Here is a 20,035-nt window from a genome sequence, read left to right on the forward strand (position 1 = left end):
AATTATAGAAGAATAACTGAAGTGCCAAAGGTTTTAAATATTTGAATTCAAACTGAAATATAACTCTAGGAAAATGACTATCCGAATCTGATAAAGTACTGATAAACTAAAAAACTAACTGACTATAATGTTTGAAAAGCCCCTAAGACTGACTGACTAAGAGTTGATGGGACAAACCTCCATCTAACTCTACTAACTACTGAAATAAAGAGATAAAATAAGATAGTCTGTCCTCGAGTGATGAGGACTCACCACGGCTACTATACTGCTAAGAATCTGAGGGAATAAGTATAATCTAGGAACTGAGCATCAACACCTATGATATGAGACATCATAGTGCAAAAGAAAGGTATGCGATCACTACTTTGAATGTACTGGTATGCTAAATAAAGTAGTCTGATATGAATGGTCTCATGAATAGGAATAATAATAATTAACTGGACATACATGTAAAGCATAGAGTACTGAATAGAGAGCATGAAAGCTGTAGATTCTGAAACTATAGGAAAATCTGTAAATACTGCGGATGCATGACCAAGCATTTAACATGAACTGAGTAAGATCTGTAAACTAAAATACTAAAATAACTCAAATCCATATGCTTTTGTCAAACAACACTAAGACTGAATAACTGAGCTGGGGCTGTAACTGAGACTATATTTGAGACTGTGGGGGGCATCATCTGACCAACAATCCCCAATTTGAGCTAATCAAGGTTCAACCTATAACCCAGTTGGAAGGGTGTTAATACCGTGCCACGGGTACTAACGCTAGCTATGTGGATCCACTAAAATGATATCATGTCCAAAGGACTAAGGGTGTCAAGCCTGAACTGACGGGTGACCCCTGCGAGATAGTCAAGCCTAATCTGACAGGTGACTACTCATATCCTACGATGTCTATGTAGTTTGGAGTATAGGGACTTCTACTAATGACTTTGCCTATCTGACGGGGAAGTCACCATCCCTACACTCGCTCGGTGCTTAATCCTACTCCCAATTGAACGGCACTGAAATGCTAGACTATTCTGAGTTTAACTGATTGTTCTGATAATGCTCATGATATAATCTGAATTTATTCTGAAGATACTGAGACAACATTAAGTAAACAACTATGGTTTCGAGTATTTAATACCCCCAGGACAAAAAACAATAGTAGTAGCATGACACTAAAACATTGAAGGACATAGCATGAAGACTCTTATTAAATTAATTTCTCTTGTAAGCATTTTATCAAACAGTTATAGTTCATGGTTTAAAATAATCATAGAATTACTAAAGGACCGGTATAATTGACATGAAATTATCATGGAAAACACTATGTCATGATTTAATTCAATAAATAATAACACTAAAACATGAGGGATCGAATAACAACAATAACTTCATTAAAACATGGTATTAAATCAAAGTTCATGGAGATTAATGGATGAAATCATGATTTAAAATCAAATAACTTAAAAAGATCATGACTATATAATTAAATGGTTACTTGGGCTCCATGGATAAAAGAAATCCATGGATGAACATCTAACATACCTTAACGGATGATACTAAAATAATTAGTAATTTTCTAAATTTTTGGCTTTTGTTAATAAATTGAAGTTTTAACAACATGATCATAGCGGCTGACTTTTGTAGGAAAAGTGAGGTACCTAACTAGCAAGAGTGAAAGAATTGGTAGAGTCTTCTTCAGAACCAGAATAGGTATTTCATCATAGGCTAAGAGCAACAACACTGCACTACAAAATCCAGCAAGTTCAAATGGAGATCAAAAAGATCCTAATCTTAATGATACAACTGATCCTAATTCTCCAATTACTCCAGCTGTCATAGTTCCAGCTGCTCCTTCTTGAGGAGAAGCTAGACCTGTTCATGAAGTGGAAATCCCACTTACGAACAATGCTACAAATTGCATCCACAAGACAAATATGGTTGGTCAGTTTGAATTGAATTAGAATGTACAAACTTTGCACACGAGTGGGCAGGTCACAGGTTTATATCACGAGGACCCACAACAACACAGAAAAAATTTACTTAAGATCAGTAATACCTACATTTCTTTCAGGGTATCTACTAATTATGTTAGACAGACTCTCTTCTCCTTCTCTCTATTGGAGGATGCAAAGAGGTAGTTATATGCTGAACCACAAAAAAACATTACTTCTTGGGATGATCAGGCATAAAAGTTCCTTATTCGATTATTTCGATCTTGAAAGACACCATGTTTGAGAAATGAGATTCTGAGTTTTAGGTAAAAAGATAGAGAGAATCTTTACCACTCTTGGTAAAGATTCAAGGCGACGCTCAGGAATTGCCCTCATCATCATCAGACTAATAATGTGTTGGTGTACACTTTTATTGAGGGTCTTGAGCCAAACACCAAGATTCTACTAGATTCAGGAGCAGGTAGGAAAGCTCTAGAGACGACTTATAATGGATTATATACACTATTGAATTAGATTTCATAGGGGAATCCTAAGTGGCATGCCGATGCAAGTAGTGCTCTAAAGAAGTTTCCAGGTGTGTTAGAGGTTGATCAGTTCATGATTTTATCAGCCCTTATTGTTGCACCACATAATCAGTTAACTACACAGCTCAGTAATATGAATTTTAGGATCACACAACCCATACCAGAAACAACTAATGCAGTTTATTAAGCTTAAACATCATGGGAGGTTTATGGAAGCAGTGAACATAAAGCTGATGCTTGCACAACAAATCCAGAGCCTGTCAATTATGTGGGAAATCCTAATCATCAAGGACAACTAAACTTTGGTAATACTTACAATACTAATTGGTGGAATCTTCCTAATTTCTCATGGGGTGGAAATCATGCACAAAATACAATTAAATATATGGGGCCATTATAATAGAATCAATAACAACATGTTCAAGGTAATCAGGCCACAACTCAAAGAGGTGCTGAAGCAAATTATGGTTACTCAAGCACAATAGATAGCAGATGTGAAGATTCAGCAGATGATTACAAGGAAATAAAAGATGCAAATGGGTCAGATTGCTGAATGACAGAACACTAGACATTAGGAAGGTCTACCTAGTGATACTGAGACAAAGCCAAATCAGGTAAATGCGGTCACTACTTTGAGCAGTTTGTAGCTGAAGGAGTTAGAACATAAGCAGGTGAATCACAAGGCTACTAAAGGTGAAATTTCAAAGAATGAAGAGAAAGTTGTAGAAAAAAAATGCTAAAACCAAGGAAACCAAAGTGGAAAAGGCGATGCCACCTCCACCGTTCCCACAAAGGCTTTAGAAGCATCAAGATAAGCCTTGATAAAAGAAGTTTATTGATATTTTGAAATAGGTTCACATCAATCTTCCTCTCATTGATATTTTGTAGTGTGTTCAAAAGTATGTGAAGTATGTTTAGGACACTGTGGAGAACAAGAACCGTTTGACTAAATATGCATTAGTAGCACTGATTGAGGAGTGGATATCCACAATTAAGAATAAATTGCCCACAATCCTGAAAATTTTTGGAAGTTTCACTCCGTAGATCACAATTGGGCAGTCCATCAGTGCTCAGGGATTATGTAATCTTGGGGCGACCATAAATCTTATGCCCACATCCTGGTTTAGAAAGATGGGTTTAGAGAGCTCGAGACCCACCACAGTCATTCTGCAATTGGCGGATCGATTACTTTTTAGACCTAATGGAATTATTAAAAATATATTGGTGCAAGTGAGATCACTTAATTTCCTAGTATACTTCATTATTCTTGTTTTGATGCTCATACAGAAATCCTATTTATGTTGGGACGTCCCTTTTTGGCAACTGGGTACTCACTGATTGATGTAGCTGTAGGACAGATGACTATTAGAGCTCAGACAAGGTCGAGGTTTTCGATATGTATAAGGCAATTAAGATACTTGCAATATATGAGAAATTGTCTGCTATTATAGTAATATACCTTGAGGATGAGCTCTACCTTCTACTGTCTAATGATCCACTTGAGCGAGCATTGGTGGGGCATGATCTTTATGGTAATGTTGAAGCAACTTGAAATGGTACAAATAATGGATATAGCTAGCATTAACATAAAATTACTAAATCTAAGCCATTGAATTGACCAATTGTTCCCTTTCCCAAGGATTTTGTGACACAACCCAAACCAAGTCCTAGTCATCGTTCGGTATCTCTAGTCCAACCAGGACCGAAGACCACCCCTAATACCCAACTGTAACTACCCTACACGCTATGTTGGATGAATTTTGTACATATAATAAGATAAAACAATAATAATTCAAACACATTATATAAAGTCTAAAACCATAATCCAACAACCTCAAACAAATGCCCAACTGGTCCCAACCCTAATACCAATACCAATACCAAGGCTGACACCAATACTGATATCATCCATGCCATAGTAGTCCAATAAAGCCTCTAACAAGAATTAAATAATATTTGGTAGGGACATGCCCCCGAATATAGCCAAAACCAAAGTCTAAGAAACAAAAATAATGAAAAGAAGTCCATAGCATGAAATGGAGCCTTCTGGAGTATGGAAGTTCACCACTTCAATTTAACTCAAAGTTGTCCCTGAATCCAAGTCACTAGGTAGGAGGAATGGTAGTATGGTCGGTTCCTGCATTGCGTGGGATATAGTGCCTGAAAATGGTTAGCGAAGTGAACACTAGCATTTAACTCAGGGATAAAGTTAAAATAATGCCATCATTAAAAACCAACTGAAATAACTATATGCAATCACGTATATACATATATGTACCATTCCGAGAAAAAGAACTTGGTTTAGCATGTATTTAAAACCTTAACTTGGGCTGAGAAGCTTGACTGTCCTAAAACCCCCCATAGGCTATATGGGTTTAGCTCCCCCCACTGAAAGGTCCTCGATACGTGTTAGCCACATGACCAGAGTAAAGAACCTGAGATGGATAGTATATATCCCAAAATATAATAAGTAACATCATGCACATGGTCACCAAGACCACTCTCATATCTGCAAACATGAGTTTCCAGCGTCAGTGTCGGTCCCTCTAGGACCCCTAACTTCCACAGTTTTTCTAGTCGACCCTCTTTTAGACCATATTAAAACCATTTGCATATTCCCAACCTTTTACCAAGGAGTCTTTTATTTAGGCATTCACTGTTGGTATAATCACACAAAAATTAGAGCTTTCAAGTCTATCCTTTTACACAATACCAAAACCATTAAACTAGCTGACTTGCAAGTTTCCAATTAAAAAAAAACCAGACCAGCAAGGCCATTCCAAACCATTTAAAATCAACGAGACCAATTCAGGTTCCATTACTATTTATGCAATACAAAGATATAAAGAGTACTCAAACAATGTGAAAAAAGCCTTCTTATTGGCATTTTAACAAACAGGCTGAGGTCATTTAAGTTTAAAAACCATAACCAAAATTTGGGGAATCCATAAAACCCCTAAATACATTTACCATTAACATGAATCTAACAATGTAAAAATCATACTAAAAAATATGAAAGAAAACATAATTAAACCATTAGAACCATTACTCAACCATGAATATCAAAAACTCCAAACCATTATTTCAAACCATAACAATATCCCTAAAATTATTTATTAAAACACATGCTCTCTGTAAAATAACAACGAGGGAGGAGTAACATGCATTAGACACCAAGGAAGTAGAAGTGAAACCACCCTTGAAACCCCTAATTGATTATCTTCATGAAACTCTAGCCTTTTACTTGAGAGAGATTTTGAGAGTGTTTGATTGGGAATAATAGGTTAATGATGTCCCAAAAGGTGTTTATGATGTGGTATCAAAGGGAGTTAAAAATGAGAATTGTCCAGAATGCTCCCTACTTAAAACTATAAATTACCACAAGTGGTTACAAGTCGATCCCGTGATTCGTGACCATAACATATGACTCATACCATTGAGTCGTCACCATTACAATGTGTTAGACACCCATACACTATCCACCATACAACTCTCTGATCCCACTCATTACTAAAGCTATATGACTCTATTGGCTAGTTTAATCCAAGAATGAATCCAAAAGGATTGACACTGGATAACATATGATTCAACTATACCGCTCATACCCTATCCTCATATCTCTTAGTGAGCCACTCATACTCAGAGCCAATTTAAGTCACTAAGTTATAGATTTTACTAAGGGACCAGCCAAGATAACCATCACCACACCTCATGACCCATACCACCAAAATATAACCATATTAGAAAACCAACCACCATCCACTATACTCCTTACGAATAGGGTCACCTGATCTATATACACACCATACAAATCATTTGATGATTCTTTACAAGGATAGTGAGCCAAAATCTTAGGAATTTCCTAGGGGCCAAAAACTAGGGTTTCTATACTCCCCTGCTTGGACCATTCATCCTTGAATGATAGGACAAGGCATTGACTAGCACGATCAAACCCCAGATACCACTTCTTTGACCTTTAACTTAGTTAGAAAACAATGATGTTAAGATAACGCATACATTATACATGATCTTCCAGAGCAAAAAACAATGATGGATACTTGGAGTTTATGTCATCATCATCTTCCCAAGTAGCCTCTTTAACCTTATGGTTTCTCCATAGAACCTTTACTAAAGCTAGCTCCTTGGTCCACAACCGACGAACCTGATTATCAAAAATTTCAATAGGGACCTTCTTATAAGACAGAGAATCTGAAATACCAGTATCCTTGATAGGTACAATTTTCAATGGATAACCTATACACTTCCTCAACATAGACACATAGAACAACGGGTGACTAGAGCTCAAACTAGTAGGCAACTCTAAATAATACACAACATTGCCAAGTCTTATCAAAACAATATAGGAAAAATATATCAGGGACTAAACTTTCCCTTCTTTCCAAACTACATCACTCCCTTCATGGAGACACCTTTAAGAACACCCTATCACTAACCTCAAATATTAACTTCCTATGCCTTACATCCACTTAGGACTTTTGGCAACATTAGGAAGCTTTAAGCCTATCCTCAATCACCTTTACCATTTCCATAAATTGGTGAACAAAATATGGGCCAAATATCTCTGCCTCACCAACCTCAAACAACCCAATTGTAGACCTATACCTCCTACTATACAGGGCTTCAAGAAAAGCTATCCCAATGCTAGAGCGGTAGCAATTATTATATGCGAACTCAATAAGAGGCAATATTAAAACCAACTACCACCATAGTAAATCATCCAAGATCTAAGCATATCCTCTAATGTCTGAATAGTCCTTTCTTCTTACCCATCCGACTGTGGATGGAAAGTAGCACTAAGACTCACCTTGGTCCCCAAACTATTTTGAAATACTGCCAACAGTATGATGAAACTTCACAATCTTATAGAGATACAACTTTGCATAATCCTCTCTCACAAAATTTATCCTTACTAGCAAAAATGAGCAGACTTTGTTATCCTATCCATAATAACCTAAATCGAATTAAACTGATTTTGAGACCGAGGAAAACCGATAACAAAATCCATATTGACCACTTCCCACTTCCATACTGGCAACTCAATTTCTTGATACAATCCTTCGAGTCTCATGTGGTCAACTTTACTCGTTGGCATACCACACACTTGGCCATAAAACTAGCCATATATTGCTTCATATTGCTCCACCTATACATTTCTACACTTTCATCAAACCAGGAAGAATAGCGTAACGCAAATCATGCGTGTCAGCCAAGATCCTTTCTCATAAACCATCTGTATTTGGAATGCACAACCATTCTTTGTACTGAAAGGTACTATTATAATAAATCTAAAAGGCATCACCTTCTACCAACCTACATCACACTTGATCCTCATTAAGACAGGATCCAACACTTGTTTTTCCTTTACTTCAGCACTAAGAGATGACTGTACCACCTCCTACACAACCACACCACCATTATTAAATTCAAAGAGTCAAACTCCAAAGTTAGCCGAATGGTGATTATCCTTCACCAACTTCTGTTTCTCTTCATACACATAGCTAGACTTTCCATGGATATCCTGTTAAGAGAATTAGCAGCCATGTTAGCTTTAGTTGGATGGTAGTGAAGACTCATATCATAATTCTTGAGCAGCTCAAGACATTTGCTTTGCTTGAGGTTTAGCTTTTTTCTGAGTTAACATACATTGCAAGATCTTAAGAGCAGAAAAGATATCCACATACACTCTAAACAAATAGAGATGCCAAATTTTTAACGTGAACATTATAGCTAATAGTTCCAAGTCATGAGTAAGACAATTCTTCTCAAGCACCTTCAACTGTCTTGAGGCATAAGTTATTACCTTTCCATGCTGCATCAAGACACAACCAATCCCCACATGGGACACATTATAACAGACCATAAATCCATCCTTGCCTTTGGGAAAATTCAAGACTTAAGCCAAAGTTACATTATCTTTAAGCTTTTCAAAACTACCCTCATTTTTATAAGACCAAAAGAACTTCACCTTTTACTAAGTTAAGTTAGCTATCGGGTCAGTTATAGTAAAAAAAATTTCTAAAAACCTCTTGTAGTAACCAAATAAACTTAAGAAGCTTTGAATATCAGTTGGAATCATGGGTTTAGGCCACCTCTTAACCACTACAGCTTTCTACGGGACTACCATGATACCTTTACTAGAAATGGCATGTCCTAAATAATTGACAGTATTCAATCAGAATTCATATTTTGAAAATTTGGCATACAACTGCTTCTCTTTTAGGGTCCGCAATACTATACAGAGGAGATTAGCATGGTCTACCTTTCTCTTAGAGTACACTAGAATATTTTCTATGAACACAATGATGAATAAAATAAGAATTTGATGAAAGACTTTATTCATCAAATCCTTGAATGTCACCGACAGATTAGTCAACCCAAAAGACATAACCAAGAACTCAAAATGCCCATACCGGGTACAATGAGTAGTCTTAGGGATATCCACCTCCATAATCATTAGCTGATGATACCCAAACTAAAGATCAATCTTGGAGAAAAACATAGCACCCTAAAGTTGATTAAACAATCACTATCTTTGGAATATGGTGCTTATTCTTTACAGTCACCTTATTCAGTTGCCGGTAATGAATACACATCAAAAGGAAACCATCTTTCTTACACATGAATAACACTGGTGCATGCTATGGACACGTATTAGGACTGATGAAACCCTTTTCTAGAAGGTCCTTTAGTCGCTCCATAGGAACTTTGAACTCAGTTAAAGCAATTCTATACGGGGTAATAGAAACTGGATGAGTGTCCAAAATAAGATCAATCCAAAATAAATGACCACAGGAAGGCCATCAGGGAAGACATCAGGAAATTCCTTCACCACCCGGATGAAATGTAAAAAAGAACCCTCTAAGTTAGAATCTTTAACCTGGACCAGATGATAGAGACATCTCTTGGAGATTAATCTCCGAGCTCTAATATACAATATGAACTTCCCCTTAAGAGCAAGGGAACCACCCTCACACTCTATTGCTGGCTCATTAGGAAACTTAAAGGCATCCTTACAGGTCTGACAGTCTTGAGAAACATAGCATGAGTGCAACCAATCCATCTTTAATATGACATCAAAATCAACCATATTTAATTCAAAAAGATCCACCAGAGTCTCCTAACCTCCCAGAGATACCACACAACCCCTGTAGACTCTTCTAGCTAACATATAGTCACCCATTAGGATAGAAATAGAAAAAGGTTCCAAAATACACTCAGGGCCAAAACAAAAATGCACAAAAAAAAAGAGGGTCACATATGAAAAAGTGGACCCTAGATTAAGTAAATAGTACATATCACAGGAAAAGAGTTTCAACAAACTAGTCATGACATCAAGTGCTGCCTTGAACTCCTGGCGGGTAGTGATAGCATGGAGATAGTTCTGACCAGTGTTGGATCCAGATGGGTGCACACTTTTGTATCAGAGCTGAGGAAGAGGCAATAGTAACCTTGTTTTCCCTAGAAGCAACCTTACCAATAGGACATTTTCTAATTATGTGTCATGGCTAACCATAGTTGAAGAACTTATCCTTTCCTTCATCATAGTAACCCCGATGCAATCGACTATAAAATTTGTAGAGGGGATATGATGGAGCTAATTGGGCCCTACTAGCCTTAGATTGATCATTATGTGTCGTATAATTATTGCCACTCTAAAAATGTATGTCATCAGATGACTTTTGGTAGGGAGCACTTGCAGTAGAGTGAGACTCAAAATTTTCCAACATCATTTTAGACCACTTTCCACTATTCCTTCAACTCTACTATTAACCACTACCCTAATTAGAGAATCTAAACTTCTTGTTCTACCTCTCTTCAATTTCAACCAACTTCTTTTTCTCTTCTCCTACTTATTATATGTACACAACTAACCTGGAGATATCCTTCCTTGTTTAACAATGTATCCTTTACTTTCTAAAATCAAGTCTCGAGACATCTTGTAACCTAACTTTCTCATTATAGCCCTCATTCTAGAAATAATTTCTATAGCATACTGAGATAACTTATGAAACTTCAAGGAATACTCCTTGACTGAAACTGTTCTTGCTTTAGGTTAACAACGTCTTTTGCCTTTGCTTCACTCAGCTCTTGCAAAAAGAAGTGGTCTAGAAAAGCATTTGAGAAATTATCCCATAAGGCTGACTCAAAATCATCATCCTTAGAATGTTCCAATTACTCATATAATTGGTATGCTACATCTTTCATTTAATAGATAGAAAACTCCATACCCTCCATGTTAGTGGCATATATCATGCAAAATATCTTTTTCATCTTTTCCACTAAACAATGAGGATCCTCCTCAACCTTAACACCAGTAAAGGTTAGAGGATTCAACTTTATGAACTGGCCAACCCTTGTGGTCTCAGAAAATGGATTAACAGAAGTACCACGCTCAACTTAAGAAGCTACCAATAGTGCCAACATATGAATACACTGATGAAACTCATCATTCATCACAACAGCCTGAGGAACTCGAGAAGGACTTAAGGGAACCGGTGGAATTCCAGGAGGATAATCAGGAACTGAACCCCTAGACTGAGTCTGGACCCTATACGTAGGATGTGTCCCAACTATATTATTCCTAAGTGGGACAGAGCAGTTTTCATGAACTTTAGATAACCTGGATGGCATAATTTGAAAAATAAATAAATAGGTATTAGAGAAGATTTTAGGGCCTTAGACTCTATGACTTGAAAACAAAACACAAGAAAGTGAAATATTTCTAAATGCCTCATAGCCTCTCCCTTATGAGTGTGGCACATTACACACCTTTTAAAAGAGACACTACTCAATAAGGATTTGTGGACTCCCAGACTATGAACCTAGTTATTTGATACCAATCTCAAATAACTCAAACAAGGGAATAGTTATGTCAGATATCTCAAGTCCAACAAGGATTAAAGACCACCCCCAATACCCAAGCATAACTTCCCTACACCCTATGTTGAATGAATTTCAAACATATAATAAGATAAAATAAAAATAATTTAAAGACATCAAATAAGGTCTAAAACCATAATCTAACAACCTCAACCAAACACCTAACTGGTGCCAACCCCAATACCAATACCAATACCAAGGTTGACACCAGTACGAACACCGCCCATGGACATAGTAGTCTAACAAAGCCTCTAACCAGAATCAAATAACATCCACTTAAGACATGCCCCTGACCATAGAAAAATCCAAAATCCAAGAAACAAAAATAATGAAAAGAAGACCATAGCATAAAATAGAGCCTTTCAAAGTATGAAAGATCACCACTTCAATTTGACTTAAGATATCCTCAAATCAAAGTCACTAGGCAGGAGGAATGGTAGTATGGTTGGTTCCTACATTGTGTGGGGATACAATGCTTAAAGAGGGTTAGCGGAGTAAACACTAGCATGTAACTCAGAATAAAGATAAAATAAGGCCATAATTAAAAACCAACTCAAATAACCATTTGAAATTATATATATACGTATATATACTGTGTTGGGAAAGGGCACTGGGTTTAGAATGCATTTAAAATCTTAAACTGGGATGAGTAGCTAAATCATCCTAAAACTACCCTGAGGTATATGGGTTCAGCTCCCCCTACTGAAAGGGCACCGATATGTGTTATCCGCGTACCCAGACAAATGAACTTGAGATTACTAGTACATCTCCCAAATTATAAAGTGTGACATCATGCACTCGGTCATCAAGGCCACCCTCCATAGGCAAATATGAGTTTCTAGTATTGGTTCCCCTGGGGACCCCAATTTTCTATGACTTTGCTACTTGACCCTCTTTAAGTAAATATTTAAAACATTTACACATTTCCAATCATTTACCAAGGAGTATTTCTTAGGCGTTCACTATTGTTATTGTCATACCAAAATTTGAGCTTACAAGTCTGTCCTTTTACACCATACCAAAACCATTAAACTAGTTGACTCCAAATTGTCCAATTAAACTAAAACCATGGCCTCCAAGGCCTTTCAACACCATTTAAAATTAACCATACCAATTCAGGTTCCATTACCATTTATGAAATGTAAATATATAAAAAGTAGTCAAATAATGTGAAAAAATCCTTTTCATTGGCAGTTTAATAAACAGGTTGAGGGTACATAAGTTTCAAAACCATAACCAAGTAATTTGGGGAATCCATAATATCCAAAAATCCATTTACCATTAACATACATCCCACAACGTTAAAATCATACTAAAAGCATAAAAGAAAATATAATTAAACCATGAGAACAATTATTCAACTATGAACATCCAAAACCACCTATCATTATTTTAAACTATAACAATATCATGAAAATCATACATTAAAACACATGCTCTTTGTAATATAACAAAGAGGGTAGAGTAACTTTCCTTAAACACCAAGGAAAATGAAAGAAATCACCCTTGAAAATCCTCATTAATTATCTTGATAAAACCCTTGCCTTTTGCTTGAGAGAGAGAGTTTGAGAAAGATTTTGAGAGTGTTTGATTAGGAATAATGGGTTAATGATGTCCCAAAAAGTGTCTTATGTTTTGGTATCAAAGGGAGTTAAAAATTAAAAATGTCCAAAATGCCCCAAACTAAAAACTATTAAAATTACCTAAGGTGGTTACGAGGCAATCCCGTGAATCATGACAATAATATATGACTCATACCATTTAGGAGTGACCAATATAATTAGTTGGACACCCACACACTATCCACCATTCGACTCTCTGATCCTAGTCGTTACTAAACCATGCAACTCGTATGGCCTAGTGATACCCAAGAGAGAATCAAAAGAGATTTAAACTGGACAAGATATGATTCAACTATCCCTCTCGTACCCTATCCTCAAGGCTCTTAGTGATCCACTCATACTCATAGACAAGTCAAGTCACTATGTTATTGAATTGATTAAGAGACCGACCAAGCAAACCATCACCACACCTAATGAGCCATACCTATACCATATGAATCATATGATGAGTTATTCCAAGGACAGTGAGTTCAAATCTCTAGAATTTCTCAGGGACCTAAACAAGGGTGTTTCAATCTATTGATGAAGCATCAAAGTTAGAGCCTGAGGCTCTTCTCTCTTATTTGAAATTTTCTTTTCTTTGTGAAGATCATAATTTTTCTATGTTTTTATACAAGTTTTTCTAATGTGTAGGTGAGAGATGCATTACCAATTTAAAGAGAAGGAAGAAAGCAATCAGATGGAAAATATGGGATATCACAAAAATCAATCTTGCCTTCTATATGCACAAAATATATATTAAAGAGGGTTATATAAACAAAGTGTGCAAAAACAATGAACACTAAATCTTGTGATGAAAGAAGTAGTCAAAAAGGAAGTCATTAAGTGGCTTGACATTGGGAGAGTCTATCCCATATGTGATAGTAAATGGGTTAGCCTAGTTCATTGTGTTCCATAGATAAGATGGATGACTGTAGTTACCAATGAAGATAATAAGTTGATTCCAACTCGTATAGTTATTGGGTAGAGGATCTATATAGATTATGGGAAGTTAAATAATCCTACTCTAAAGGATCACTATCCCATTCCATTTAATAATCAGATATTGAATAGATTGGAGGGATAGAAAAATTACTAATTCTTGGATGGGTTTTTAAGGTAAAACCTAATAACCATAGCACATGAATATCGGGAGAAGATCATATTCACTTGTACTTATGGTACTTATGCATTAAGATGCATGCACTTTGGTCTTTGTAGTGCACCAATAACTTTTAAGAGATGGATGATATCTATCATCTATGATATGGTGGAAGACTTTATCTAGGTATTTATGGATAATTTTTCCATTTTTATTAATTTATTTTATATGTGCTTTTAGAACTTAGACAGGGTCTTGGCTCGCCATGAAGAAACCAACGTTGAAATAAACTAGGAGAAGTGTCACTTTTTAGTCCATAAAGGTATTGTCCTTGGACAAAAGGTCTCAGATAGAGGAATTGATGTATACCGAGCTAAGTTGGAGGTCATTGAAAATCTCCCATATCTTGTGTCAGTGAAAGATGCCAGAAGCTTTCTTGGGCATGTGAGGTTTTACAAATGCTTGATCATAGGTTTTGCGAAGATAGAAAATCCAATGTGCAAGCTATTGAAGAAAGAGGATAATTTAGACTTTGGGCCTAAGTGTTAGAAATTATTTGAGCTTCTAAAAGAAAGATTGACAGAAGCAACCATCCTAATTTCTCCTAATTAGGCCTTACTACTTGAGCTGATGTGGTATTCTAGCGATGCGGTTATTAAAGCAGTATTGGGGTTGCACAAATATAAGGTATTTTACTCTATCTACTATAAAATTAAAATCTTATATATAGCCCAGGTAAATTATACAGTCACAGCAAAGGAGATACTGACACTTTTATATGTATTTGATAAATTTAGAGTATACTTGATGGGTATGAAGGTAATTGCTCATGCTGATCATGCTTTCATCTGACATTTGTTCAACAAGAAAGATGTGAAGACAAGGATGATAAGATGGATTCTTCTTCTCTAAGAATTTGATTTGGAAGTTCCTGACAAAGAGGGAGCTAAAATCATGTGGCTGGCCATTTATCTAGAATTTAAAGTCATGCTCATATTGCCAATGATACATTATATATTCAGGAAAAGTTTCCAGATGAGCATTTGATGACACTAGATTAAGGTGAATTTCCATGGTATGCTGGCATAGTTAACTTATTTGTTAGTGGTATATATCCTCCTAGTGCAACAGGAAAACAAAAGAAGTTGTTTTTTTAATTCTTATGCATATAAGTGGGATGAGCCATATCTCTTTAAATAGGGCGTAAATAGAATAATAAGAAGATATATTGTAGAATTTGAATCTAAAAGAGTTCTTGAAAGTTGTTATTTAGTGCCTTATAGAGGTCATCATGGTAGAGAAAGGACAACACAGGATATTTTGCTGTCTAGTTTTTTTTGGCCCATACTATTTAATGATACTGTAAATTATGGTAGACGGTGTGATCAATGCCCAATAATGGGCACGATATCAAGGCGCCATTTAATGCCCTTGAATAATATTCTGGAAATAAAGATCTTTGATATATGGGGGTATAGATTTTATGGGGCCATTTCCCCTATTAGATAGTAAGTTGTATGTTTTGGTGGCTGTTGATTATGTGTAAAAGTAGGTAGAAGATGAAACTCTCCCTACAAATGATTCTAGAGTAGTGATTAAATTTCTTAAGAAGTATATTTTCTCTTATATTGGCACACCTAGAGTGATCATCGGTGATGGAGGATCGCACCTTGTAAATAATTGGTTCAAGAATTTTTTAGCTAACTATGGGCTTAAACACAAGGTAGCCACAACATATAACTCATAGACTAGTCGTTAAGTGGAGGTGTCTAATCCAAAGATTAAGAATATGTTACAGAAAACCATCAATGGATAGAGTAAGCATTGGTTGGCTAAGCTGGATGATGCAATATTGGTTTATAGGACAACCTAAAAAATGCCTATATGAACCTCTCCTTATGTTATAACTCATGTTTGAAAACAACTGTGCAACTTACAACTTATCTCCTTAAGTCATATATACACCTTACGAGTCATATGTTATAAGTCATAGCTTTGGAAGTGCGGAGTAGTTGGAGTTTGTTGTACTTATGATTTGACCCTAGGAATCATCATAGTATGTTAAGTGAAATTGTAAGGTCAGCAATTAGTTCCTCCAAGTCTCTGTCCAAGTTATGAAAAGATGATACAAGTCGTATGGAGATGTGATGAGTCGTAAGATACAACTCTTATGTTGACCCATATGCGTAGTCCTTGACACTACCAAGATTATGGTTTGTTTGTCTAAGTCGTAACTTTATCTTATGAGTCATAAGTTGACTGTGATAGCTAGTGGTCAAATATCTATAAGTTCAGTTAAGGGACCTTTTGTTCTTTTTCCCTTTTTTAACAATCCAACCCAACTTATAACCGAAGAGAGGCATTATTTTCCTTTATCTTTAAGTTGATTAACAACATCTCTTCTCCTCTTTTCTTGAAGAACAAAAAGATCATGGTTTCTCCCATGAAGTCATCTCTCAAGTCTTAAAGTTTATGTCCTCATCACAAGACAATCAATTCTAAGTATGTGGGGTTTTGAATAAGGTTAATCATCCACCCTTATTCCTGAAAAGCATAATGTTTAAGTTGAATTTACATTTTTTACATTAGGTTTTTTTCACAAATTCTCATATATTAAAGTATAACGTTATCTTGAGATTTAATACTTAATTATGCATAAAGGTTACATCTATTCATGTTTTGAACATTAAGATTGATATTATGATTTGAATTCCATTACCTTGATTTGGATTCTGATGAAAGATTTCTATATGGGTATTGAGCCTGATATTTTGTTATAAGAACTACAAAATAAAGTAAGAATTTCAAGATTTAAGAAAAACTATAAACTTTACAAGAAAGTCAAGGCTTTTAAGCTCCATTCATATGCAATATAGCATGATTAAAGAAAGCTTGATCCGTTGATCTAAAGATAAGACATGAAATCCACAAGTTTTCATCTTGATTATGATTTATATTATAGAGAAGAAAAAATAGTTTTATGTTTATAAACCCTTATGAGATTTTGAGGTAAATTTCTTAAGTTTGAGAATATACGTATTTTAGTAGTACTATTTAACACCGAGAAGAGAATGTGGATGAGAATATCCTAAATTCCTAGAAACTATATTCCACAATAGATTTAAGTTCTAATATGGGTTAATTTCAGTGATTACTTAAGGTTTTATTTTCTCCTCAATGTGGGTAAGACGTTGGACTTCATGGTAGCTCACATGGTTTATGTTGGTTATAAGAATCTCCCATAAGAAAGAATAAAAGTATAGATTTTAGAAACTAAGTGTTATGGCTCACTAAGCTTATTCATATGATTCATTATCCATGTTTTATGATCTTGAAGTCTTTAGTTCTCCTCAAGTCCAAGGTGAGTTTCTTACAATTAGCATGCATCATTTGAAAATGTACATACATATTCAGTTCTAGTTTTACTTATGCATTCACCCCTACATACTTAGTACATTCCAGAAGTACTGACCCGTATATATGTCTATTTGCTATATTATCTTATAATGTCGATTCTGGTTCTCATCAACAGTAGTATGATTGATCACGGGCATCATCTCCTGCTTTCCAAATTTTGGTGACTCCTCATAATCCGAGGACCCAGTTTATCAGACTTATGTTTATTGTTAAAAGTTATTTTAGATTTGTGATTTCTATTTATGTTAGAGTTAGTAGGAGTCCATCACAGTAGCTCTCTAGTTAGTAGTAGAGGCTTGTGAGACTATTTACGTTCTAAGTTCAAAGAGTTTGTTTAAGGTTTCCAAAGTTAAAATTTTACGTTAAGATATGGAATTTTTTAATTTTAGTTTATATACATGTTAGTTAACTTTTCATGTGAGTTCTATGTTGAATAGATATCATAGGTTAGCTTATGGATATTCGTAGTACTAAGCATCATGTGACGTCCATGGGGTTCTCCTGAGGCATTACAAACTTGGCATCAAATTCTAAGATTTTAAACAATCCTAGGGAGTCAAAAAAGTCGCGTTACATTGAGTCTTGATCATGAATGTGAAGACACCACATTTATGTGCAAGAGGTAATGGAATGAGCTAGGAATAATCCTTTATTTCATGGTCTATCATTATTGAAGTTTTCTCTATCTATCCTAATTCGTGATTTCATGTGTTAGAATATACCTCCTCGCTGAGTTGACGTACACAGAAATAATGATGAATCACCACTATATGCAAACCTTCTTAATGAGAATATTTTTTATGCTGAATTTCGAGCTGCCTTTCAAGCATTGGCCTAATATATGAATGCTAATGCTAAGGGAAACCAAAAGGAAACAGTCCTACTTCAGCAAAATAGTAACTTATCTATAGCCAGAATTCAAGAAATTATGAGGATGAATCCACCTAAGGTCCATAGGTTAAAGGTGGAGAAGGATCGCCAACTCCTTCTTGATAAGGTGAGAAAGATTAATCAGATCATTTATGTTATTGAAGATGAGAGTGTATAGATGACATCCATAGGATGAAAGATGTTGCTTATAATTAGGTAACTATATGGAAGGATGGTAGGGTGTAGAATGTAGCTCCTATGAGTTGGATGGTATTTAAGAATGCTTTTCTAGATAGGTTCTTTCCTTGTGAGATAAGAGAGGGTAAAGTAGAGGAGTTCATGAACCTGAGGAAGGACTCTACAATAGTAAAAGAGTATTACCTTAATTTAACTCAGTTACCTAAGTATGCCCCAGAGTTTTTATCTAACTCTAAAGCTCATATGAGTAAGTTTGTTACTGGGTGTTTGATTTAGTAGAAAAAGAGTGTAGGACTGCCATGCTGATTTGGATATTGCCCAACTAATGACTTATGCTCAATAGGTTAAGGTATAAAAGTTGAAGTAAAGAGAAAAGAGAAAAAGAAGCTAGGACTAGACAGTTTGAGTATAGTATACAATGTTTGGAGAGGGAAGTCATTCACAGTTTTAGGGTCATTTATTAGTGCCTGCACCATCATCAGCCAGTGCCCTGCACCTTGAACCAGGCAAGAGTAGCAGGGAAGACCTTCAAATTATAGGTCTTGGAATAGTATAGTTGGGAAGACCCATTACCCAACATGTGCAAAGTGTGGCAGGACCCATCCGGGTGAATACATGATCGACAAAGGGGATTGCTATGGTTGTGGTAAAATGGGAGACAAGATCAAGGAGTGTCTACATAATAAGAAGGGGTAGAGATTCTTATCCTCAGACTCAAGCTACTAATCTAGTAGCTCTACCAGTCTTCCCAGTTCCCCCATAGGGAACACCATCCAGTACCGGAGGCGGTCAGTGCCATAATCAATTTTATGCTTTTCCATCCCTTCGGGAGCATAAGATTTCTCCAAATGTTGTCACCGATATGCTTTGTTCATTTCACCTTGATGTATATGTGTTGTTATACCCGGGATCAAATCTCAATTATGTAACTCCATTGGTCATTATAAATTTTAGGGTCATTTCAGTTTCTACACCAGTAGGTGAGTTAGTTATTGCTAGATGAGTCTATAGAAAGTGTTTATTACCATCCTATATAAGATCATACTAGTGGACTTAAGAGAGTTAGAGATGATATACTTCAATGTTATTTTGGGTATGGATTAGCTCCATTCATTCTATGCAATAATAGATTGTCACACCTACATGGTAAAGTTTCAGTTATCTAATATGGAAATTATTGAATGGGAGGGTAGTTTTGTGTCTCCCAATAGTCGCTTCATCTCTTATATTAAGGCCAGGAAGTTAATATCAAAAGGGTGTATCTACCATTTAGTTTGGTACAAAGATACTAAGTCTGAAGCCCCAATAGTTTAATTAGTATGTGTAGTCAGTGAATTTCCTAAAGTTTTCCCCAAAGATCTGCCAAGGGTACCCGAGATAAAGAAATAGAGCTCGTTATTGATCTTCTTCCTGATACTTATCCCATCTCTATCCCTCTATATAGAATGGATCTATCCAACCTTAAAGATTTAAT

At 35.8% G+C, this 20,035-nt stretch overlaps 1 non-coding gene across 1 annotated transcript; it reads right to left on the minus strand.

The window, feature by feature from the left end:
* Positions 1 to 2,224: 2,224 nt before the first annotated feature.
* On the minus strand, positions 2,225 to 2,331 carry LOC124898272. The gene has a single exon (XR_007055247.1). It is a non-coding gene; the product is annotated as a small nucleolar RNA R71 (small nucleolar RNA).
* Positions 2,332 to 20,035: the final 17,704 nt, after the last annotated feature.

This window comes from Capsicum annuum, chromosome 4 (assembly GCF_002878395.1).
Source record: "Capsicum annuum cultivar UCD-10X-F1 chromosome 4, UCD10Xv1.1, whole genome shotgun sequence".
Taxonomy (NCBI): Eukaryota; Viridiplantae; Streptophyta; class Magnoliopsida; order Solanales; family Solanaceae; genus Capsicum; species Capsicum annuum.